General features: G+C 41.5%; 1 protein-coding gene and 1 long non-coding RNA gene across 2 annotated transcripts in view; one reads left to right on the top strand and one right to left on the bottom strand.

The window, feature by feature from the left end:
* The window catches only part of LOC148540857 (uncharacterized), a 65,376-nt gene extending 40,304 nt beyond the window's left edge, over positions 1–25,072 (bottom strand). The window contains exon 1 of the long non-coding RNA XR_015878775.1: positions 24,993–25,072. This is a non-coding gene — a long non-coding RNA (uncharacterized LOC148540857). The remainder of the gene's footprint in view (positions 1–24,992) is intronic.
* LOC148540856 (alpha-N-acetylgalactosaminide alpha-2,6-sialyltransferase 2-like) overlaps positions 1–25,589 on the top strand; it is a 157,246-nt gene that overhangs the window by 20,770 nt on the left and 110,887 nt on the right. The gene's annotated exons all lie outside the window — the stretch shown is intronic.

The raw sequence follows: 25,589 nt of genomic DNA, 5'->3' as shown, positions 1-25,589 counted from the left end.
CAAACCTGGATCTGGTGATTTTGGGCATATATTCTGGAACCCATATCGCAATGCCATGTTTGTGGAATCATGTTGGCATTGTCCTTCGTCAACCAGTTCTTGATTTTTTTTTTTTATTTAAATATTTTATTTGTATGTGTTGTATTTGAGATTATCACTTTTTTTTTTTTTTGGGAGTGACCACTTTGATTTCTCATTTATGTTGTGAATAAATGTTTGGAGAGTGAAATGGTCTTCCTTTTTTTGGACGTTAACAGCAAGTGTAACCAGGTTAACACACCTTACATTTGACTAAGGGGTAATCCAGTACTGACACCAGTTGATGTAAACTGAAATATGTTTTCAGGTTCCCAACCCACACCAAAAGGAAGCCTGTCCAAACCTTTGGATTTTGAAGATTGGCCTAAGCAGCTTGCACACCAACTAGGAACCTGTAAAATGTCGAAATATCTAATTGACACTACACCCAAAAAGGGAAATGACATTGTTACTGTTATGTGTTTCTTGTGGCTGTTTAACATACAAATACAAAACACAATCTAACTTTTAAAAAAGGGAAATCCTTGCAGGAACAGTCTACTTATGTCAGGGAAAACTATTTTTGTTTTGGAAAAAAAGAATGAGCCAGAACGTATATTAGAACTAAAAAATTTATTTAGAAAACGAAAATAAACATAAAAAACTACTGGCGAAGGATGCCAGACAGCCGGTCAAGGCCCATAAGAATGGCAATGACATGTTGGCGCATCTGGCCAACACATTCCTCCACCTCTTGTCGACGCCTCTGTTCCTCTGTGGGTGAGAAAAGTGTGTGGATTAATAAAACAATAGGGAATCCACATTAAAAAAACAAAAAACACAACGAAATCACTCCTAAACCTAAAAAAAAAAAACCAAAACAAAAAGGGGGTGCTGCCAAAAATACAAGGCCTATGTACAAATTCCCACAGGTGTGATATGTGTATGTTGAAATCAGCAGGAAGAGGTAAAGGCAAACTGCTAAATCACCAAAAGTAAACCAAACAAGCACGAATAAAGGCACGACACATGATTACATACAAACAGTTTGTGGTTAAAAAAAATGTGAAAGAAAAACATACCGGGAGCCAAAACGGGAGCTCCGGAAGTCCCTCCATGTTCCTCCTCGGAGGAGCCTTCATTCCCCAAAGAACGGGGAGGGGTAATGACGGACTCCGGGGAGGGGGTAATTGGAAGAGGGGTGGGTGGAGGAGAGGGGGAAGTGGGACGGAGGGGAAGGAGGCCCGACAGTTCCGGGAGAGGGTCTTGGAAGGCTGGGGAGGAGTGGGGTATAGGGGAAATATTTGGGGTGGAGTGTTGGCTGGGGGTTGGGGATAGTGGCCGGGAACGCCGTCTGGCCGGACGGTGACGGCGTAGTCTTGGCTGTCCTCCTAAAATATGTCAAACAAATTGAGGTTAGTTTCTGGGCAAATCCGGGGCCCAAATAAAAAAAAAAACCACCAACAAAAAACATGCAAATAGGAGTAGAATGAAAAAAACAGAAATAGAGGGAAAACAAGCACACGCAGATATGAGGACAAATAATAAATAGGACAGACAGGAAAACATGCACACGCAGATATGAGGACAAATAATAAATAGGACAGACAAGAAAACATGCACACGCAGTTTGCCCCACAAACACAAACATGAAATCCACAATACATAACACTTACTTTCCAGGATCTGCATGCGAAAGCATGCCAGCAAGCGGGGCGTTCGCCGTTGCAGGTCTGACCACCTGCGCTCCAGCTGCCCGATGTTGCGGCGTGAACCCAAGGACCGCAGGCGGGACCGTGCCTCCGCATACGCGGAGCGCTTCTGCCGGTTGGTGATGGGTGGAGGCTGGCTGGTGATACGGCGATCCATCACCTCCGTAAGCACCAGCAGCTCGCGCCTGGTGAATGCGGAGGCTCTCATGATGGCAATGGAGTTTTTCATACAAAACATTTTTGATAAAGTGTGCAAAAAATTTCTGATTGGCTAATGTATTTTGGAAATTAACAGGAGCAATTTTATTGGTTAGTGTATGAGTCATGTGTTCAACAGGGCCAGAAATCTCTGGAGAGTTATGATAGGCTTGATGCAGTGACATGCGTTTGCAAATTTAAATAAAGAAATGAACCCCGGAAAATATGCGGGGATCCACACCAGTAGAACAATTGTTTAATTGTGGTTCACATGTTTTTTGAACAATAAAAGCGAATGTTCCATCCGTACGTATTCTGCGGGTAAACACAAACACGGACAAGAGTAAAGTTTCTTGCATTGTGTTGAAAAAAAAAAACAATTAAGCTAATTGATACATTGATTGGCATGATACGATTGAGGGAGGTAGGCAGAATAAAGGAGCAGGTAATCGACATCTGACAAGGCCACTTCCGGTTTCACTTGTGCGTGCGTTCCCTTCAAGCCATTTCGGGGATGTACGCTCGCTATTTCGCACGCTCGTTAGTTAGAGGAGGGGTCGCCTGAGTTTAGGGAGGAATTTTAGATGCGAACGAAAATACGAGCGAGCCATTGAATTTAAATAATTTTGTACGTACGCCTAACGTACGTGCGCCCGCTTGCGAGTGGGTCTGAATGAGGGCCAAAGTGTGTAAATATAATTAAAGCTATATATAGTCGACGTTTCAGGCCTAACGTACCTTCCTCAGGACATAGCAGCAAATGTATTCAGTTAAGCAGCCAAATGCCAATGAATGCCATCACCACTGTCTGACATATATACCTACTCTGATTATCCCCAAAGAACCACCCCTCGCCGCAAAGCAAAGCTCAACAGACAAATAGGCATCATAAGACGTATCTAAGCATGACCACTAAATAGTTATTGAAGACAGAAATCAACAAATTATCCCAGACAAATGCCAGTAAAACAGCTCATAATCACCCAGAGTGGCAAGACCAGAAGTGGCCTGCGCTCCACCGCCGTGGAACGTACACCGCAAACCAGAAGCCACCATTATGTCTCAGATCATCTCGGCTAGCATAATGCCTGGCACCGGAAGTCAAATATATAGAGAGAGACACACACACACGTACGTCATTTATGTCACACTTACCCCCACAAACAGCTGCTGGACAGTAGAGGTGCAGAGCTGTGTGCTGTCTGTAAGCCCAGTGTTGGTCGGTTCCATTTCCTCCTGCTCCTTCACTGCTGGGAAGACTTCCTTGCTGTTCCTCCGGGGATCACGCCACGCAGCGGCAGGCCAGGGACAGAGGGAAGGGGTCGCACAGCGTCGTGCACACTGATGTCATGACGCGATATGCGCCATCAGCATCGGAAGCCCCAACACTCAGTACGGACTCGGCTACTGGATTTAACTTTGGGGAGGGAGGCGGTGGCAGGCGCGGCTGCAAGGGGAGGAGGGGGGGCAGTTTATACATTTTCTATTAACCATGGACCCACACAGACGCCTGTTTGTGCCCCTGAGCCCACCAAACCTCAGGGGCCCTCAGAACCTCAGGACCTGGCACGGGTGTACCGCTTGTACCCCCCTGTCGCCGGGCCTGCGTACAATGCTGTGTTTGTGTACGCAGTTGCAGGCAGCTACGAGGGCTCCGGTTGGCATCTCAACACAAAATCTGCCGCCTGTCGCATTCACATATTTTAGCTACTGTGGTCAGTGAGAGTATGCAGTTGTGTATCCATTACTGTCCATCTCTGAATCAGGACCATTGCTTACCTTGCTCTGTAATGTCGCATGTACAGACCTTACACCTGAGAATTTGAAATAAATGTGGAATACTTTTTAGGAGTTTTTACAAAAACAAAAGCATCATCTTCGCACTTCGCCTTCTGCAAGTTTACTGTAACAGTGTTATACAGGTACTTTAGGGCAACAACAAGGACAGTGTGTGTAGTTAGTTATTTACTTTATACTGAATCACAATTGGCTCAGCAAACAGAAAAACTATAAACGTGTCTGTAAAAGTGGAGGCTATGAACATATTCATAAACATCTATATGACAATAAAATTTTACTCTGAATTCTATTAAGTCTGAAATTTACATTAGAATCTAACAAATTAAAGTATGTTTTTTTTTTTATTAGTCCTTAAAGTGTTTTTTTTTTTTTTTTCAATCTTTCTAAAACTGTTTGTAGCTAGTCTCTAATTCCTGCTGACAGGATAATATACTACGAGCACTGATGCTGACTACCTCATTTGTTTCCTATAAAACACAGGTTTTATTGTTGTGCTATCTACTCATTATCATAAGAAAAGCAAATATAATGTTATAGAATATGGCATACAAAAGGAGGCCAATCCTAAAGGAGGAAAAAACAAACTCTCTCTTCTTTTATTGAACTTACATCTATGAGAAGTTTCTCAAAGGGGAGCTGTCACAATATTACAGTATGTTATTTGGCTATTCAAAGTCTGTAGCAAAAATAAAAAAGAGCATCTCCCTGCTCAACTACTGTGATTTTATCTTCTCTGGTCTCTGTAGCGCACGCAGGGAGGGGTTTCTGAGTACCCAGAAACACCCCTGACGAACCAATTTTTTTTTCAGAGACAGAGCTCCGTCTCCGACCCTTGCTTACTAATGCTGCTCCTTGCAGTTGTGAACGCTGGCCTCTGAAGCGATCGGAGGCTAAAGAAGCCTCCGACTGTTTCACAGGCCAGCGTACCCAGTGATGCACTGCCCTGCGCGCCTGCTGGATCTAGACAGATCCAGTCAGAGCAGAGGCAGCGGCGCTGCGGGAGCCAGCGGGAACGAGAGCCAGCATGGAAAGGTAAGTACAGGGCTGGGGGGGGGGGGCCTGCATACATGGGGCACTTCTTTAGGGGGACATGCATAGCGGGGACTACTACTGGGGTCACTATATAAGGGGCACTGCATAGGGTGGACTACTACTGGGGGCACTGTATAAGGGGCACTGCCTAGGGGGGGAACACTACTGGGGGCACCACTGTGGGCACTGCAATGGGGAACTACTACTGGGGGCACTGCATAACGGGGACTACTACTGGGGGCACTATATAAGGTGCACTGCAAAGGGGGACTACTACTGGGGGGCTCTATATAAGGGGTACTACTGGGGCAACTGCATAAGGGGAACTACTACTGGGGGCACTATATAAAGGGCACTACCGGGGGTACTGCATAGGATGGACTACTACTGGGGGCACTATAAAAGGGGTCCTACTGGGGCCACTGCATAAGGGGACTACTACTGGGGCCACTGCAAAGGAGGGACCACTTCTGGGGGAAGGAGGGTCTTTAAGAAATCATTTACTTGCCTGCTGCATTCATGTTTTTCAGTAATAGAGGGCCTGATTCAGACCCGGTCGCAAGCGCTGAGCGTTCGCAACCGGGTCGATGGTGGCCCACAGCGCATGCACACAACGGAGCAGGCTCCGTCGTGCGCTTGTGCGAGAATCCGGATAGCGACGGGCACTCAGACGCTCCGGGTCTTTCACCAAAGGGGACGAGCTGTCGATATTGAGTGACAGCTCGCTCTGTTTGGTGGGCAGGCCGGGGGGGTGGCTGCCCAAACGGAGGCGTTCCCATGAGAACGCCTGCCATTTGGGGGCGGCCCCAATGACATCACAAGTAATGTCAGTGGAGAAGTGTTAGAGCCGAAAGCTCTCTGGGGCTTGCGGTGAACGAGACCCTACCACAAAGGTCTCGTCGCAAGCCTGATGGTCGCGATGGTCTTGACCATCGTGACCATCATCACTCCAAAAAAAGAAAAAGCGAGCGGCTCTGAATCAGACCCAGAGGTCTGTGTGTGTGTCAGTCAGTTTGTGTGTACCCAGTCATAGGCAAAGTGGTATATTTTACTGTAGTGGTCCTAAATCTTGTAAAAGCTGTTTCTATCTGTCTGTCTGTCTACCTATTTATTTGTGGCTAGATGTTTTTTCATTGGTTCGGTAACCAAGGATTTGGAAACCCTCCTTTCAAAGTCCTGCGTTTGCCACTGGGTTGGGACCAATGTTGATAAATAGAGGAACTCAATTGAAATTAGTCTGATATTGATGAACTTGATAAGTTGGAACTGATGTTGATGAATTAAGGAGCTTAACTGATGAGAGTCCAATCTTGGAACCATCGGATGAGACCGATGGTTGGAGGTATCAGCTGGAACCGATGGCTGTAAAAACAAGTCTCAGTGGTGGTATGCAATATGGTATAGGAGACTTGTTAACCAGATCTAGGAACTGGATATGACGGAATAGGACCATTCAGATACAGAGTACCTGGGAGCTCAGCACTGAGCTGTAACTTCAGCAAGAAGAGATGTTGTACAGGCAACAGTGGCCAGTCAGGAAATGGAATTTATAGGAGGAGGATCCCCAGGGATTGGATGCTGGGATCAGCTGACCTGGGAGCAGCACTCTGAGTGGTGGAGTAGAGTCAGGTGATAGAGTCCAACGTGGCTGCGCCCATACTGTTGTTCTGGAGGGAACTCTGGCGTGAAATGTGAGTGGACCTCTGTGCTATCCGGGAGTGATGCACAGTGCAAGCGGACCTCAGCGCTAGCCTGAACAGGCACCGGAGAGGTAAAAAGGTGGTTTTAAGTGTCCTGAGCGTGACATGGTAACAGTAACTTAAACCTGTGAGTTTTGTGTAGAGTTTTAGATCCACATTTAGGAGAGAAGTGGGGCTATAGCTAGGGCAACAAGAGGGATCTTTCCCCTCCTTATGGATAATGGTTATGTGAGCCTCTAAAGAGCTAATACTATATCTCTTTCCGATACTGTATTAAATACTTGAAGCATTAGGGATGTTAAGGCATCAAAGATTTTGTAATAGGAGATTTGGAATGCATCTGGACCAGGACTTTTTCCAGGCAGAGAGGTCTTAATTGCCTCTCTGTGCTCCTGTTGTGTAAAGGGCCTATTCAGATCTACTGCAGCCTCCTTTGATAGCATAGGGAAATCAGTGCTCGAGTGATATGTTGCAAGTGCCTCAGATCCTACCCCATTAGCTGACCCAGGTGAACCCTCTGCCAAGTTATAAAGCCTGGAGTAATACAAATGAAATGCCTCTGCAATTTCGGAGCTCAGACAGCACTATCATTCGGTATCATCCACTATGGATTGTATATGCATAGAGGCTCGTTGAGCTCACAATACCCTGGCTAATATCTTACTAGGTTTATTTCCCCATTGGAAAAACGACTCCTGCACTTACTATAATCCAGTTTAATTTTATCCAATATGAGCTTATTCAATTACCTTCTGGCATCAGTGAGCTCTGCTAGGACATTGCAATACAGGGAGGATTTATGAGTTGCCTCCAATATCTTCTGTAAGAGCATACATTTTTGCCCTTCCTTCTGTTTTCTCATGTAGGAACCAAGTTGAAGCAGCTTAACCCTCAGACCACACTTATGTGCTTCCCACAGTGTAATTGTGGACATATCAGAGATATCATTAAGTGAAATATAGTAATCTAAACACTGTTTCAGTTGGTCCCTACAATATGAAACTAGGAGGAAAAGCTAATTGAGTCTCCACAAACTGATAGCAGGTGGGGGATGACATATCTTAAGCGTGAGGGACATTAGGCTATGATCTGACCAGGTAACATGCCCAATCTCCATCTCGCCTAGCATGTGCACATTTTTATGTTCTAGAGTAAACATTGTGGGAGTGGAAAAAAAAAATGTCATCACAGTCAGTGGGATGTCTTAGTCTACATATAACAACTAACTGGTGTCCATGGAATAGATGTTGAACTTTGTAATGCCATTTATGAGGATGGTTAGAGGATTTAGAAGATGAGTCTAGCAGAGGATTTAGTATTCAGTGAAGGTCCCCACCCACTACTAGTTTACCTGATTTGAGAGTGTGTACCTGTTTGAGCAGTTGTTCTAGAAAACTGGGTGAGTTCAAATTTGGTGCATAAATATTGACACACCTGAAAACCCAATTGTAGATTGTACACTTAATCAAAAAGCCTCTGCCCTCAGTAAGGATATCTGTCTGAATGTTGGTTATGAAAAGAAAGAATCACCTCACCCAATGTCTTACCCAGGCTATGGTTACTAAATGCATGAGGATAATCTCGATTACAAAGAACCTGAGCTTTACCCTCTTAAAAGTGAGTACCCTGAATGAAGGCCATGTCTGCTCTGTCTCCCCAGAGATCCCTGAGAAATCTAGACCTTTTCTCCGGAATGTTTAGGCTCATAAAATATTCTTGATAAAAAGTACATTCATCTTGAGCATTCAATGATTTCCCCAGATCTGTACCTGGCAAAACATTAGTAGGCACATGCCTCTCCTCCCTAATGCCTCGTCCTGCTTCCATGTCCAGATACTCTCGCACCAGGGGAAAAACAGTTTTACTTTCCAACCCAGTAGCATGTGTAACAGTACTCTCCCTAAACATGTCACCATTAGGGGTTTCTTCATCATTCCACCCTATATCGGGTTCCTTGCATAAGTCCACATAATTGTGGGGGTCACCTATCCACTGCTCATCTCCACATATCCCTATTCCATTAGAATATGCACCATCCTCAGCAGACATATCACTCCCAACAGTATCAGCCTTAACCTGATCTAGTGCATTTTCCTTGGGTACCTGTAAATCAACACAAGCATGTTCATCATTACATGGCACCTGGGAAGGAATGAGGATAGTGGGAAAAACTGATAACATTGCATTGGGTATATCACATTCATAGATAGTTCTCAAATGACTTAGATCAGTCCCAAATAACACATTTTTTGGGTACATGGGGCAACACACCCACCTTCCCGAAATCGCTGCCTACTTCCCAGTCCTTGTATACCTGGGCCATGGCTACTTCAGAGTGGATTTCCCCGACCTCGCATATGGCCATTGCCTTTCCAGGAATAAAGTTCTCCGGGTCCACTAATGTGGGATGCACTAAAGTAAAATCTGTCCCCGTGTTGCATAGCCCCACAGTTACCTGCTTTCCTACGACCATGGCTTGCAGATTCTCACTGACACCCTCCTGGGACCCTTGCACGTACAAAACAGCGTGCACGGGTTTCGTTGGTGAGGCCCCTGCAGGAGAGGGTGTCATCTTCTCCTATACCAGACAACTGGCACTGAGGTACCTGGGATCATCACGTACAAAACACTGGCAGCCCAAACCGGTTTTCCCCCCACCCGCTTCACTGGTGCTGAAACAGGAGTCGCAGTTCCAGTAGAAGGCAATGGAACAGCTCCTCCAGGTCGTTTCTCCTTCCAGGTGGGTTCCTCCAGTCGCCATTTCTTCGCAGCCTGGGGCAGTAGGCTGCTCGCAATAACTGCCTGTCCCAGCAGAGTACACTGCATCTCAGGCTGTGATAACTCGGTATCATATATTCCACAGTGGCTGACTCTGGTGGGGTTACCTTTTCCTTGTGGGGTACCCCTGTAAGCTGGGTCGTTGCTTCTTCAGCTGGAGAAAGAAGTTGTTGCAGGCAAATCCTTTCAGCATCCACCCGGCGACACTGCTCTTGCCAGAATGGGTATCGAGCTTTCCCCAATCTTCTGCATCTTCCAAAGCAAGATGAAAACAATACGTTTGTCTATTCTTGCCATTATGATAAAGTTTTGTAAAACTGGTTCAGCAGTTCCATAGAACTCATCTTATGATCCAGATACAGAATCACCCCGCGATACGGGCTGAAGGCATTGCATTCTTCATCCTGTGCCCACCTGAGCTGCCTAATCATTTCGCTGCGGGTATTGTTACTGCAGGAGAGACCTTGCAGCTGACATTCATCAGTTAGTTTCTCCGTACTCATCACGGTAAAATAGTCCTCAGTGTTTTGGAAGAACACCCCAGCTGAACCTCTGAGCTGCAATGGATTGGCTCTCTGCAGCCTCCTTAGCTGCCACACATCCAGCAGTCTCCCTGGAACAAACAGAGTGGTCAGATCTCTGTCTAGTGTCTGTTATAATGTCCAGGGCTGTCTGATTGCCCAAACCACAGCTAGCGTTTGCTGGGCTTTCTCCATCAAATTCCCACACAGGGAAATGCTCTGGATGGAGTCTGTTGGCATTCATGTCTCCGGTCACAGACTGGTGCTTGAGTTTGGCCAACTCCAAGCCTCCTTTTCTTCTCGGTCCAGAACTGCTTTACACTAAGCAGCCTCCAGATCCATAGCAGCTCTGCGTTCAGCAGCCTCCCGGTTCATGGCTGCAGAGCGTAAGGCTCTGCAGCCTCCTTAGTATGGAACCTCTCCACAAGCTGCAGTACCGTAGCTGGGTCGGGCTCTTTCACGTACTTAAAAGCAGAGTCTAGATATTGATCCAGCTTTGAGATAAACTCCATATCTCTCGCCCGTTTGCTAATAGAGTCCACATCTGCATCCGACGTTACTCTATTACTTTCTGCAGTAAGTAACAATCCAGTAAAGGGTACATCACAGACTACTACAGTAGCCCCAGCTGCTGCATTCTTTCCCTCAGCTTGGTGTCTTGCAGAACTCCCCTCTGCCATGGAATTCTCTCTCTGCCAGGCACTCAGCTCTGGCCAGCTCCATGGATGGAAGGGTAAGAACAGAGTCCACATCAGAGTCCAACTTTCTGCTATTACTTCCCACAGTAACTAAAACCCCAGTACAGTGTACATCCCAGGCTAATGCAGTAGCCCCCGCCAATGCACTCCTTTCCAGTACTGACTCGCTGACATCCTGATGCTCTATATCATAGTCCATTAGATCCCGGATCAATTTCATCTTAGAATGATCCATCCAGACCAGACCTTTCTGCACACACCGTGCTACCAGCTCTTCCTTCTTGAGCTTTTTGTACTTTGCGGCCATTGTTCGCCAGAATAAAAATAACAGGGTTGGGGAACAGAAATTGTTTTCACAGTGTGACCTTTTACTAATATAAGCTTTCAGTTCTGGTAACTGGTGAATTTGGGTTCCTCTCTAAGAGTACTTGATAATTCACTTAAGTTTTTATAAAAATAAAACACTTATTATTATCAACCCACCGCTGCTAACCAATTGTCACGGACGTCCGGCCAATCTCTCCAGATACGCCAATCTGAGAATCGCCGCCCATGACTTATACCAGTTAACTCAGCGCATGTGGTTATTAACTCCGGTAACTGCCAACAGCAGCGTAAGGCAAGCTTCTGCTCTCACCTGTACATACAACTTATCAATATTTAAACATAGGTAACATGCCAAACATGAGGCCTTTGGGTTATAAAAACAGGTCCAGAACTAGAATTAATGTTTTAATTCAAGAATACCTTCAAAGCTTAGTTACAAAAAGTTACAAGATTATACTAATATTAAATAAAAGGTTGCACACAAGTTACTTACAATTTCAGAAATAAAATCAAGGGAAAAAAACAAACCACACTTTCTGTCTTAGGTGATTTGGGGACAGGAGCCGTCCCTAGTGACGAACTCCAATTCAGGCTGTACCTTTGATGATAGCCCCTCAGAAACGAACACGGACCCAGAAATCAGCTACAGTTTTATGGCGTTTCTCCAAGCCCCCCCACGACCTCCTCCCTGAGGTGATTTTAACCCTTGTCAACCCAGAGAGGGTTGTCCAGCTGGTTGGATCTTTGGGGTCTCTCTCTTATTCGGACAGGGGTTATTTTAATTACCTTTCAGCCCTTTCTGAAGTTTAGCTCCAAGGCTTAAGTTAATAAACATACCCCTGGACTTAGGTGAAAAAATACACACCCTTAGTAGACAATGTGTCTCTGGTATAAGCAATACTGGTTTGATCTTTGTTCAGGAACAATACACAAAGCTCTTAATGGCTGCTTCTGGCAGAGCCTGGTCAAATGGCTGGTACTTTCCAGGGTCAATTATCTTATGTGAGATACACATGTTGACACAATTATTACTGAAGCAGGAACGCAGGACTTCCTAACCTCTCTTCACTCTAGGTTCAAAGGCTTGCCACCCTCCACCCATGAGTAACATTACACCAATTCAACAAAAGGGCAAGTTACATGCCTATACCAATTTAAAGAAATGCAAAAAAACAACAAATTACATGTTTATACCTTCCTACAGAGAGACCTACGCACATTGACATTATTCTGTATCAGGCCCCACTTCTTTAAGAAAAAAATGACTTTTCCTATACACAAACAACAGTACATATACATTTACAAGGGAAAGTTACGGATTCTGCTGACGCAATCATGTGCAGTTATGCCCATGCGGATGCAAAATCCGCTTTTTCACTACATAAGGCATGGAGCTACAAACTGCTCAAGTTTAGTGTGTGTATTTTCCAACTGCTGGAGCAGTAACTTGTGATGTTAGGATATTAAGATATGAAATGTTTTCATGATTGAAGTGCTTATTAGCGGGTTTTTTTTATTAATGGATGATCTTATTCTGATAGACCATTAGAATTTTTTTGTATTCTGTAGGTATATGTAATTTTGGTGAGCTTTTTTTTTATTCATTTAATTTTTAAATGTATGTTGTAGCTACAACTGATATTGCAATAATTGTGCTATTTATCTACATATGGTTGACATATATAAACATATGGTAAGAGGAAATCGTGCGCTCTTAATATATGTATAAGCAGCTGTCTTTTTAGTAAGATCAGAATGAACTGATAACCAATGTTACAAGACCACAATATAGAAGCGCTTGTAATAAAGTACATGTATCTATTAAGCGTGTTGTGAACAATCCTAAATGGATAGACTTTGATACAGTATGGCCAGGCAATACCTGAAATGATAAACTGTATCAATGAAATGAAATGTACACAGATGGTAACCAAATATAACACTTGTTAAATTAGACCGGCAATGTCTGACACAAAGTGCGCTACATATAAAAACATGAATGGTAAGATGTTTATAACTCTTTTAGTGGAGTATATGTCAGTTGGGAGTCCCGTATATCAAATGATAGAAAAAGGATCCGGAGCACGGGTGGACTTGCCCTACCTTTCCCTGACGGCAGCAAGGGCGGCAGTGAGCGGCTAGCAGAATGAAATGTAAACTGCTGCACGCTGTGCGCCTTCTGGTTGTGCTTGTCCGGGATGAGCTTTCTCCCTGGCTTCTTGTTGAAACGCCGATAACGGGAGACTTTTGCCTCGTGTGTTTGAGCTTCCTCTGACGAAGTGACGTCAATCCGGGGTCCCGCTTACACCAACGCGTTTCGTCACGATAGTGACTTTTTCAAGGTGTCTGTAATGCTGTATTCGCCCTGTTATATCCTACAGGAAATGTTCTGATTGGTTCCTTTCTTACTTCCATAATTGGAAGCTAGAATCCATGAATATAGTTGTTAAAATGATTGGTGGTTAAAAGATATAATCTTTATTAGTATCTTAAAGGTAAATAAAATATATAGCGCAATGTTTCTAATAAAAATAAAAATATATTAAAAAAAAATAAAAAATAAGAACATTATAAAAGAAGCTATAATAACATTTCTTCCATTTCTTGTTTTTCAATTAAACGCAGCAGTGTGTGCAAAGTAATGCCTGGTCTTAAAATAAATAAAAATAAAATAAAATAGATGAATAAATAAATGTATATAGGTGTGCACATATTTATATAAATATTAGGGATGTGTCGCAATGATTATTGGTAAAATGAATTGAATTAAATGGAATAACTGATATTTTATGTTACATGGTATAATGAAGTATATTGATATTATTACTGATACTTCAGGTTTTAAGAAAGGCTCCCAGATCGAAATCTATGTTCAGTCCTCTAGGGTGGAGGGTGTCCATATTATAGATCCATTTAGTTTCTTGTTTAGAGATTTTTTTCTGTGAAGTTTCCTCCTCTCCAATCTATCTCTATTTTCCTGATTGCTAGGAATTTAAGTCCTTTTGGGTTCTTCTGATGGTGTGATAAGAAGTGATTGGACACACTATGTGCTGTGCAGCCTTTTTTGGTATTGTTGATGTGTTCTCCTATTCTTACTTTGAGTTTTCTGATGGTACGACCAATATATTGGAGACCACAGGGACATTCTAGTAGGTACACTACACCTTCTGTGTTGCAGCAAAGGTACTGTTTAATCTCAAATTCTGTGTTCCGAGAGTTAGACTGAAATCTTATGATCCCTTTAGTGCTGTTAGTTCCAGTATCTTTACATGTTTTACAGTTCAAACAAAAATGAAATCCTTTCCGACATACAGTGGAAGGTGGTTTTTCCGGAGGGATGCAACTAGCTGTAAGCATATTTTGAAGTGTTTCAGCTCTTTTGTAAACTATTTTTGGTCTGGTTGGGATTAAGTTCTTTGTTTCAGAGTCTAGATGTAGAAGATGCCAATGTTTTTTTATACTCTGCTCCAATGCTTTAGTGTAACTGTTGTAACGTGTGATAAATAGTAGATTTTCTGGATTTTCCTTTCTTTTGTTGTTGTATTGTAATAAATCTTCTCTATTTATTTTCTCAATTTTCTTAAGACTGATGTCAATCTGATTTTCCGAATATTCCCTTTCTATGAACCTATGTTTTAGAACTTCACTCTGTGTTTTTGAATTCTTCATTTTTAGTACAGTTCCTTTTGATCCTCTGGAACTGTCCTCCTGGAATATTTCCAATCCACTTCGGATGATGGTTACTTGATGAAAGTAAATAATTGTTGCAGTCAACTTTTTTGAAAAAAGTCCGTGTGTGTATGGTGTTCCTTTCTATATATATTTCTAAGTCCAGGAATTGTATAGACTCTTTGCTGAAATTATATGTTAACTCTAGGGTCAAATCATTGTGATTCAGGTATCCCAAGAATTTTGTCAGACTGTCCTCATTTCCTTCCCAAATAAATATGATGTCATCTATAAACCTTTTCCAAAGTTTCACATGTTCTTGATATGGGTTGTTATGCCAAATTTTATCATCTTCCCATTTAGCGACAAAGAGATTTGCGTAACTCGGTGCGAATCGACTGCCCATCGCTGTACCGGTTATTTGTTTAAAAAACTGGTTCTGATACCAAAAATAGTTGTGATTCAGTATAAACTCTATACTGCTCATAATAAAATTTATTTGTGAATTCAAAAGGTCTGATCTATGGTTCAGATAATGATACGTGTATGGGCACAACCATCAGCATGGCGTATGCAGGTATATAGTGACTTGACATCACAAGTTACTAAATAAAAGGAGTCTTTCCTGATGATGCTTTTGAGGTCTTGTAGTACTGTTGTGGTGTCCTTAATATAGCTTTTTTGTTTGGTCACTAGTGGCTGTAAAAATATGTCCACATAACCTGAAAGGTTTGAGGTCAAAGATTGAATTCCGGACACTATTGGTCGACCTGGAGGGTTGAGTGGATCTTTGTGTAGTTTGGGCAATTGATAAAATACTGGTATTCTTGGAGCGTCGTTGTTTAAAAATTCAAATTCTTTTTTATTTAAGATGCCCAACCTAAGTCCTTCTTCTAAATGTTCATTTAGTTCTCTTTTAAACATTTCCGTGGGATCATTTTCTAATATTTCGTAAGTAGTGTTGTCTGATAGAAGTCTCTCTGTTTCTGTTAAATATCTGGATCTGTCCATAATTACAATGCCTCCACCTTTGTCAGCTCCTTTTATGATAATTTCTTTGTTATTCTTCAATGTTTCTAGAGCTTCCTTCTCCCCTTTATTTAAATTCATCTTGATCTTTGGTATGGATGGTATTTTCTCTATGTCTTTTTCAACAAGTCTTTGGAATGTTTCCAGTACTGGTCCTTTTATGTAGCTGGGAAAAAAGTTGCTTTGTGGTTTCAAATTTGTATGTTGTATTTCCTGTTCTCCTTCTGTTCTTTCTGTGTGGTTTCTAATGATTGGGTTTCTTTGGAAGTACTTCTTCAAACAGAGTTTCCTTATGAATTTGTGCAGATCTATATACATCTCAAACTTGTTCAGTACTGATTGGGGTGCAAATTTCAGTCCTTTTTTCAGAAGATTATATTGGTCTTTACTAAGCTCCGATGAACTTAAGTTGAAAATTCCACTTGCTTGAGTGTCTCCTGTTGTGATATTACTTGACTCGGTTTCCCATGATTTCCTAGTTGACCTACTTCTTCCTCCTCTCTTTCCTCTTCTATTATATTTCTTCGCAATTTTTTCCACTGGGGAACAATACCCGGGTCGTTGAATGTCTCCAGAAAATCTAAAAAATCTTCTGTTGAAGATAATCTTGTTGTTTTTTTCATGCTTGTGCTACCAGGTGGACTATTACTTAGCTGTTGATTCGCAATTTTCTGTCTTAACTGGTATGCTTCTTTTACATTTTGTCTTATGGCTTCTTTTCTCCCTATTTCATAAGCTGTCCTTGATCGATTGATCTGTAGGTTTTCTCTCCCACATGGACTTCTATTGTAGCTGAAATTTTTCTGATTGAATAGTAGATAGGTCCTGTTTCTCTGGGGTTGGACTGGAGTCTTCAATAGGTATTTATTATTCCTTCTTCGTGGTATGTTTTCCTTTCTTATTGTTGGAAATTGGTTCAGCCCTGTGTCTTTCCCGGTTGTTTTTCTGCATACTGCGGGATCATGTTTTCTTGTCCTATAAATCTCTCCAAAATTTCCTCTTTTTTCTTTCTTTAATCTCTCCTTCCATTTCATCAATCTTATTATTCGTGAATTGTATAAGTTTTCTATAGTCCTCCATATTTTTGACAGGTGTGAATTCAAGTTCAGATTTCTTTATTTGATCCTGAACATTTTGTAGAGATTCACTTCTATCCTTAATAATGAGTTTTATGAGTTCCATAGAAGCTGTATCCAATATATTATTCCAGCTTGCAAAAAACTGGCTATTGATAGGTGTAAAAGTAGGGTTTTTTTGTAATTGTAAACCCAGATATTTAACAGAAACAGAGAGACTTTTATCAGACAACACTACTTACGAAATATTAGAAAATGATCCCACGGAAATGTTTAAAAGAGAACTAAATGAACATTTGGAAGAAGGACTTAGGTTGGGCATCTTAAATAAAAAAGAATTTGAATTTTTAAACAACGACGCTCCAAGAATACCAGTATTTTATCAATTGCCCAAACTACACAAAGATCCACTCAACCCTCCAGGTCAACCAATAGTGTCCGGAATTCAATCTTTGACCTCAAACCTTTCAGGTTATGTGGACATATTTTTACAGCCACTAGTGACCAAACAAAAAAGCTATATTAAGGACACCACAACAGTACTACAAGACCTCAAAAGCATCATCTGGAAAGACTCCTTTTATTTAGTAACTTGTGATGTCAAGTCACTATATACCTGCATACGCCATGCTGATGGTTGTGCCCATACACGTATCATTATCTGAACCATAGATCAGACCTTTTGAATTCACAAATAAATTTTATTATGAGCAGTATAGAGTTTATACTGAATCACAACTATTTTTGGTATCAGAACCAGTTTTTTAAACAAATAACTGGTACAGCGATGGGCAGTCGATTCGCACCGAGTTACGCAAATCTCTTTGTCGCTAAATGGGAAGATGATAAAATTTGGCATAACAACCCATATCAAGAACATGTGAAACATTGGAAAAGGTTTATAGATGACATCATATTTATTTGGGAAGGAAATGAGGACAGTCTGACAAAATTCTTGAGATACCTGAATCACAATGATTTGAACCTAGAGTTCACATATAATTTCAGCAAAGAGTCTATACAATTCCTGGACTTAGAAATATATATAGAAAGGAACACCATACACACACGGACTTTTTTCAAAAAAGTTGACTGCAACAATTATTTACTTTCATCAAGTAACCATCATCCGAAGTGGATTGGAAATATTCCAGGAGGACAGTTCCAGAGGATCAAAAGGAACTGTACTAAAAATGAAGAATTCAAAAACACAGAGTGAAGTTCTAAAACATAGGTTCATAGAAAGGGAATATTCGGAAAATCAGATTGACATCAGTCTTAAGAAAATTGAGAAAATAAATAGAGAAGATTTATTACAATACAACAACAAAAGAAAGGAAAATCCAGAAAATCTACTATTTATCACACGTTACAACAGTTACACTAAAGCATTGGAGCAGAGTATAAAAAAACATTGGCATCTTCTACATCTAGACTCTGAAACAAAGAACTTAATCCCAACCATACCAAAAATAGTTTACAAAAGAGCTGAAACACTTCAAAATATGCTTACAGCTAGTTGCATCCCTCCGGAAAAACCACCTTCCACTGTATGTCGGAAAGGATTTCATTTTTGTTTGAACTGTAAAACATGTAAAGATACTGGAACTAACAGCACTAAAGGGATCATAAGATTTCAGTCTAACTCTCGGAACACAGAATTTGAGATTAAACAGTACCTTTGCTGCAACACAGAAGGTGTAGTGTACCTACTAGAATGTCCCTGTGGTCTCCAATATATTGGTCGTACCATCAGAAAACTCAAAGTAAGAATAGGAGAACACATCAACAATATCAAAAAAGGCTACACAGCACATAGTGTGTCCAATCACTTCTTATCACACCATCAGAAGAACCCAAAAGGACTTAAATTCCTAGCAATCAGGAAAATAGAGATAGATTGGAGAGGAGGAAACTTCACAGAAAAAAATCTCTAAACAAGAAACTAAATGGATCTATAATATGGACACCCTCCACCCTAGAGGACTGAACATAGATTTCGATCTGGGAGCCTTTCTTAAAACCTGAAGTATCAGTAATAATATCAATATACTTCATTATACCATGTAACATAAAATATCAGTTATTCCATTTAATTCAATTCATTTTACCAATAATCATTGCGACACATCCCTAATATTTATATAAATATGTGCACACCTATATACATTTATTTATTCATCTATTTTATTTTATATTTATTTATTTTAAGACCAGGCATTACTTTGCACACACTGCTGCGTTTAATTGAAAAACAAGAAATGGAAGAAATATTATTATAGCTTCTTTTATAATGTTCTTATATAAAAAAAAAATTTTTTTTTTAATTAGAAACATTGCGCTATATATTTTATTTACCTTTAAGATACTAATAAAGATTATATCTTTTAACCACCAATCATTTTAACAACTGTATTCATGGATTCTAGCTTCCAATTATGGAAGTAAGAAAGGAACCAATCAGAACATTTCCTGTAGGATATAACAGGGCGAATACAGCATTACAGACACCTTGAAAAAGTCACTATCGTGACGAAACGCGTTGGTGTAAGCGGGACCCCGGATTGACGTCACTTCGTCAGAGGAAGCTCAAACACACGAGGCAAAAGTCTCTCGTTATCGGCGTTTCAACAAGAAGCCAGGGAGAAAGCTCATCCCGGACAAGCACAACCAGAAGGCGCACAGCGTGCAGCAGTTTACATTTCATTCTGCTAGCCGCTCACTGCCGCCCTTGCTGCCGTCAGGGAAAGGTAGGGCAAGTCCACCGGTGCTCCGGATCCTTTTTCTATCATTTGGTATACGGGACTCCCAACTGACATATACTCCACTAAAAGAGTTATAAACATCTTACTATTCATGTTTTTATATGTAGAGCACTTTGTGTCAGACATTGCCGGTCTAATTTAACAAGTGTTATATTTGGTTACCATCTGTGTACATTTCATTTCATTGATACAGTTTATCATTTCAGTTATTGCCTGGCCATACTGTATCAAAGTATATATAAACATATATTACTTATATAATTGGGTTTATTATGATCCTACTTTAAGTGCTGTGTATTTACTTGTTTTTTTAAAGGTTGGCTACCCCGCACAATTGCTGAGTATTGGTAATTGAGAAAAGTTCCCTCTCAGCGCTTAGGATTTCTTTGAATTACCTTATAACATGTCAATCTATCACATAAGTATCTATCATATTATATATATATATATATATATATATATATATATATATTATACATATACAGAAACATAGGAAATAAATCTGCTGTAAATTCACACGTACACCCACAGAAAGCCAGAATCCATACTAAATATAGGGAAAGCCACATCAAGCCACAACAATACATATGGAAGAAAAGCAGAATCCATATTAGTATTCAAAAAGTGAAATCCACATAAATAACTTTGAAAGAGTCAGCTCCACCTAAAATACTTTGAAAAATCCTGATCCATATAAAATAGGTATTACAGCTAATGGCGATAGAAGTGCGTCGTAACACTTGCGCAGTTCATACGGGGAAGCCTTCACTGGCAAAAACTTGCATATTTTACTGACGTCAGGATTTTCACCAGTGATAGCAGCGTTAGATGGAAGAAGGTTGTGCTTACTTCCATTGCTCAGGTGTCTCCACGAGGCTTCTAATCGTTGGCCAGCAGGACTCCATCGCCTTCAGGACAAGAGGAGGATGGTAAGGAATGAGGAAGGGAGAAGTGGAAGATGAAAGGGTGCAGTGGGAAGAGAAAAAGTGGTTTGTGAAGGGCACAGGGAAAATGTGGGTGTTGGGGGCACAGGGGAAAGGTGGGTGCAATATATGGGAGACAAGTGATGCCTGGATATGAGAGGGCAACATCTGGAGGGTCACAGGACAGGGAATACTGGACCTGGGGAATGCAGGGCAGGGCAGGGAGGGCTGGACCAGGCAGGTATGCAGAACATGGAGGGCTGGACCTGTGGGGACTCAGGGCATGGAAGGCTGGACCTGGGTAGGGCACAGGGCAAGGAATGCTGTACCAATGGGGTGGGGGTGGGGGGAATGGCAGGAAACACTAGACTGGGAAGGCACATAGCAGAAAATACCAAAGGTATGTATCTGTACAATATAAAATGCCCAAACAGCAGGCACATATGTACATGTATACAAAGAGGGCAGCGTTAGTAGTAAACACCACAAGGGTACTAATTATAAATGTATTAGCATAAAAATCACAACAATATCAAAATCAACTTTCACATATATAAACTCCTGGGAGTGGGGATCATAAAAAGTTCACAAAACACATATATTACCAAAAAAATAAAAAATATATAATGATAATAAAATATATTATGTATAAAAGAAATTATAAAAATTAAATTAAGACAGTTATTGACCAATGTTTTAAATTATATGGCTCTTAATTCCACACTGGATCACTGTCCCATATGGCCTCAATGTAATCCACTATAGCCCATGCGTGGTTAATCCATACAATCCATGAAGAGGTTTACTGGCAGCACTTGTATCCACAAATGTTCACAAGAATCACCGAGTATCCAATAGTTGTTAAAGTCAATAGCCAGTTTATAGCAGCATGTAATCGTGAGTGAGATATAATAGCAGCCGGAGCCCCAGACTCCCTGCCGATGTCCGTACTCACAGTATTAGTTGTGTACGCTGCAGCCAAAACTTCACAGATGCCAGGTATCAGTGTGCGTATATTCAATCCACTGTGGGGGATGTACTGCTGGAGCCTTGATAATCTGTGCTCACTAATAGCAATGTAGTATTCTCCAAATGAGCCAACGCACCACAAGTGCATATGCAACAAAAGGTCAGGAACAAACCACCCTCCGTATCCTCAACACGTTTCCCTGCAACTTAAACAGCTTTTTCAAGAGGTGGAAGTACATAGCAGAGAATGGAGGACTGTGGGGGAGGGGGGAGGGGCACAGGGCAGGACTGGCAGCCATGAGCCATCCAGCAATGACAGTAACAGTATCAAGATTGAAGGGACAACAGCGGCATATCAAATAAGCCGCCGGTCCACGAGCTGTGATTGGCTTGCGGCAGGCAGCTTATTTGAAATGCTGCGGTTGTCCCTTCAATCTTAATACTGTTACCATCATTGCTGGATGACTCATGGCTGCCGGACCGGTGCCAATCCTTTGCCTTAGTCCGGCGCCAATCACTCATTGAGTGACTCAATGTGCCACTGAAATCCCAATGCAGGGAGGATCAGGGCCGCTCCTGATGACATAATTTTGTAGTTCCTGCTGAAAAATAGCCCTGTGTGTATATAAATATTTTTTATTTCTTTATCTGAAAATTATTGATACTAAAAAAAAAATATTATGAATAGACCCCCATGGTATTTCACCAGTAGTGCTGTAACTCTATTCTATCAGTGTTGACAAGCTGGGAGAAGTACATTTTAACTAGAAAAGAAAAAAGAAAACAAATTGTGTTTGTACTAGATACTTGCAAGCAATGTTTGTACCATCCCATCAGATGGCTGTCAGTAGGGGGGCAAGAAGAGATTGCAGCTCCAGTGGGGTCAGACCACCCCTCCCACAATTTTATTATTTTCATCATTGTTCCGGTGCAGAGACAGCTGATCTGAAAATCATCTGTCTCCCCAAACGCTTTCACTGCTCTGTAGGGAGCATTGGAACTTAGCACTGCTGTGTCTGACTCGGCAGTGTTAGTGCATCTGAGTGAACTACAGCTCACACAGGTGCACAAAAGCCCCAACGTCCACCGGCACAAGCTGGACAGGGGCGGAGAGATCCAAAAGGATCACTCTTCGCAACCCAGGACTCCTTCCCATAGCGAAGGAGCGGGTTGCTTTACCAATTTAGTGAATGGCCTGGATACTTAATTTTACATATGCAGGTGAAAATGTTCATATGCACCTGCTTTTGTAGAAATTAAGTGATAATGAATGGAGCCCTTATTCTCTTTTTAATCTACTTCTAAATAAATGTCTTAGTAGTGACACTATGGCTGTTTGGATATAAAAATAATGAATATATAATTTTGTAATTATTACAGCTGGACAGAGGGGTCATACCTCAGATTCTTATTTCATTTAGTGCTGTATAACTGTGGCTGTATCATCAGGGAAAGCTCTGTGAGGAGATTGTATACAGTGGAAAAAGCACAGGTAAAACACGGTTTAAATACCAAAAAATAAACTCAAACTAAATATACCTGGGCATGTAACAACATGATAAAACAAAGAAGGATGAACAAGAAACAATGTATACCATAGTTGCAGGAGAGGATTTAGAAATCTTTACATTAAATGGAACAGCTGATAAAGGCCATTATCTAATTAGTTCTTAGGTGTGGTAGTATGCAGATAAATATGGATAACAGTGTGTAGGGAGATAATCGGAACAAGCTACGTGTATAGCAGAGTCAGATCCCACTTGAGTCAGTAAGCACCATCACTCGTCTGTACCGATACTGGGCCAGATTCAGAGATGGACGCTAAATGCGGAGCGGCTGTCTCTTTGGACGTGGCTGCTGTGCAAAAATATGTAAAAGCATCATGAGGCATCTGTAGTTGAAAGACGCTCACAGCAGGCTTTTGTAACCCGCTGCTGCATCCGAAGATACAGCATTGGATCATTTGTGTGAATATCGGTCATCTGAGTAACCCTCAGGTCATACAGTACGTGCCTACTTTTGAAAAAACATTTCAGGGAGATTGTGAAAGCAGCACCTATGAGCGCGGCAGTAAAGTGGGCGTGTCCTGCTACATCTGAGAGGCGTGTCATAAACCTGACTTACATCCACATGTAATGAGCCCCAAAGCAGTTAGTAAGATCTACTTGTTGATGAAAACACACTGATACTTTTCAGGGCTTGTTCATGTATTGTGTTTTACAAGGGGTTCCATATAAGTGGCCACAGGAAACCTTCTGTGTAAATGTATGTAGCCATAGGGATCATTGTGCCTTATAACCAATGCAGGGATATGTCACTAACTATACCATTTGAATATTATATATACACACACACACATTATATATATATATATATATATATATATATAAATAAAACAGCTATATAATGGTGGTAAGGTGCAATCAGGGAGATAGCTGGACTCTTCAGGGAGTCAGGGAAATTACTACTATCTCAGGGAGACCCCCTGACAATCAGGGAGAGTTGGCAAGTATGCCTCAGGTTACTCAGGATTGCTGGTGTTTTCACGCTTCTGGGGCCAGTGAAGCTGCGTTCAAGGATGAAGTCTTGGCCTCAGCACACCCAGCAAACATGGTCGTAAAGAACCCCTTTTCTGTGACAGTCATCGCAGACAGAGGTTTGCACATGTGCAGTACAGATCCTACACATGCACAGATCGGCATACATCAAAGATATATGTAAACCATCGGGTTTGTCCACATGTCTGAATCAGGCCCAATATTGCTAGCTGGTGCCTTGGTATTGACCAGGGATGTAACTAACCCTAGGGGAGGCCCATAGCAAAATTTTCAAGGGCCCCACTAGGTCCCTGGCCTCCCCTCTCCTCAACTTACCTCTGGTGTGTGTGCTGCGCAGGGCAGGAACACCTCCTCTCCTGGTCATCTCTATCTGTCCTCACTGACTGATGCTGGAAGAAGGTGGCCACACCTCCTCCCAGTATCAGTCAATGAGGAGAGCCGGAGGTGGAGCCGACTGGGAGGGCAGATTTGCCTGCCTTGTGCAAGATACTGCTGGAGGATGCGACCACGGCTGTCCGGGTCCCATAGCCGCACCCCCTGCACCTACGGTAGTTACGCCATGGTAGTGACTGAACATCTCACGGCTGTAGGCACAAACATCACATGGCATGGAAGTTTTGTTCTTTTCAAACCACAGTGAATGCATTGTGAAGTCAATCAAAGGAAGAATACAATTAAAGAGCCAAAAAATAGACAACAAAACAATCTGAAACATTGTATAAAAATGTTAGAAATTTCTAAGAAATCCATCATGAAGGTAAATTTATTTAGAAAGTGTAGTGGAATAGGTTCTGATTAGAACTTTTCCATCTACGTAAATAAATTAACAAAAATAAGATAAATAAAATAAAGTAATTATACAAAAAAATTGAACGTAAATGTTAAAACCATCACAATGAAAATTAAGGAACTTGGATTTTACTTTTACAATTAAAACAGAGAGAAATACAGTATGAATAGATAATATAGTGCATTGCACCAGCTTTTGATTAATTTAATTGTTGTGCTGTTTAAAACCATTGCTTTTACCCCCTTCATTACTGTAAATCCAACAAGTTGTACGATTATTATCTTTTATTTATATGATGTACAGTTATATATGTAACATTTCCAAAAATGTAATTGTGTATCAATACCAATGACAATGTAACCACAGACTATGTATTCAGTTGTATTATGAATAACAGTGATTTAGTTGTAAATTAATTTTAACACTTACCTTTTTCCTTTTTGTTGTTGTCTTGGGCGGTACTCATTGGAGGCCTGCAGCTGCTGTAGTGCAGGCCTGGGCCTTCCATGAAAGATGCTTTACATATCTGAAGGGCTGTGTTACCTACGGTTATGATTTACAATTCTCAATATATAGCCCAATCTTAGTTTGCTTATTAATTAGAGCATGATTGTCCTATTAGCAGACGTATCTTGTGCACGGTGAACGGCTTGAACATATATTTACAAGTGTATGCATGTAAGACTTCTGTTTTTATTTTGAGACAGGTTTTAATAAATTAGGTTTCTTAACCATGTCACCACGTAGTCTACCTCACCCTCTTGCACTCTCCAATTCTCCCACCCCTGCTCCTGCCCTTATATCCCCATACACTGGCTCACTCCTTCTGTCTTCCATTTGTCATCCTCTTCCCTTTAGACTGTAAGCTCCATCAGCAGGGCCCTCCTCCCTCCTGTTCTCATTATCTACTTCTCTTGCACTCCAGCTACACTCTAAACCTCCTCTACACCTCTCTGCCCTTGGACTTCACTGCTGCGACCTAGACCTGTTATGGTTTAGACCACAGTTTCTCAAACTCGGTCCTCA

The sequence above is a fragment of the Taudactylus pleione genome, unplaced genomic scaffold (genome assembly GCF_031769625.1).
Source record: "Taudactylus pleione unplaced genomic scaffold, aTauple2 ptg000016l, whole genome shotgun sequence".
Lineage (NCBI taxonomy): Eukaryota > Metazoa > Chordata > Amphibia > Anura > Myobatrachidae > Taudactylus > Taudactylus pleione.
The sequence above is the reverse complement of the archived record's forward strand: the minus strand, read 5'-3'. Positions and strand labels throughout refer to the sequence as shown.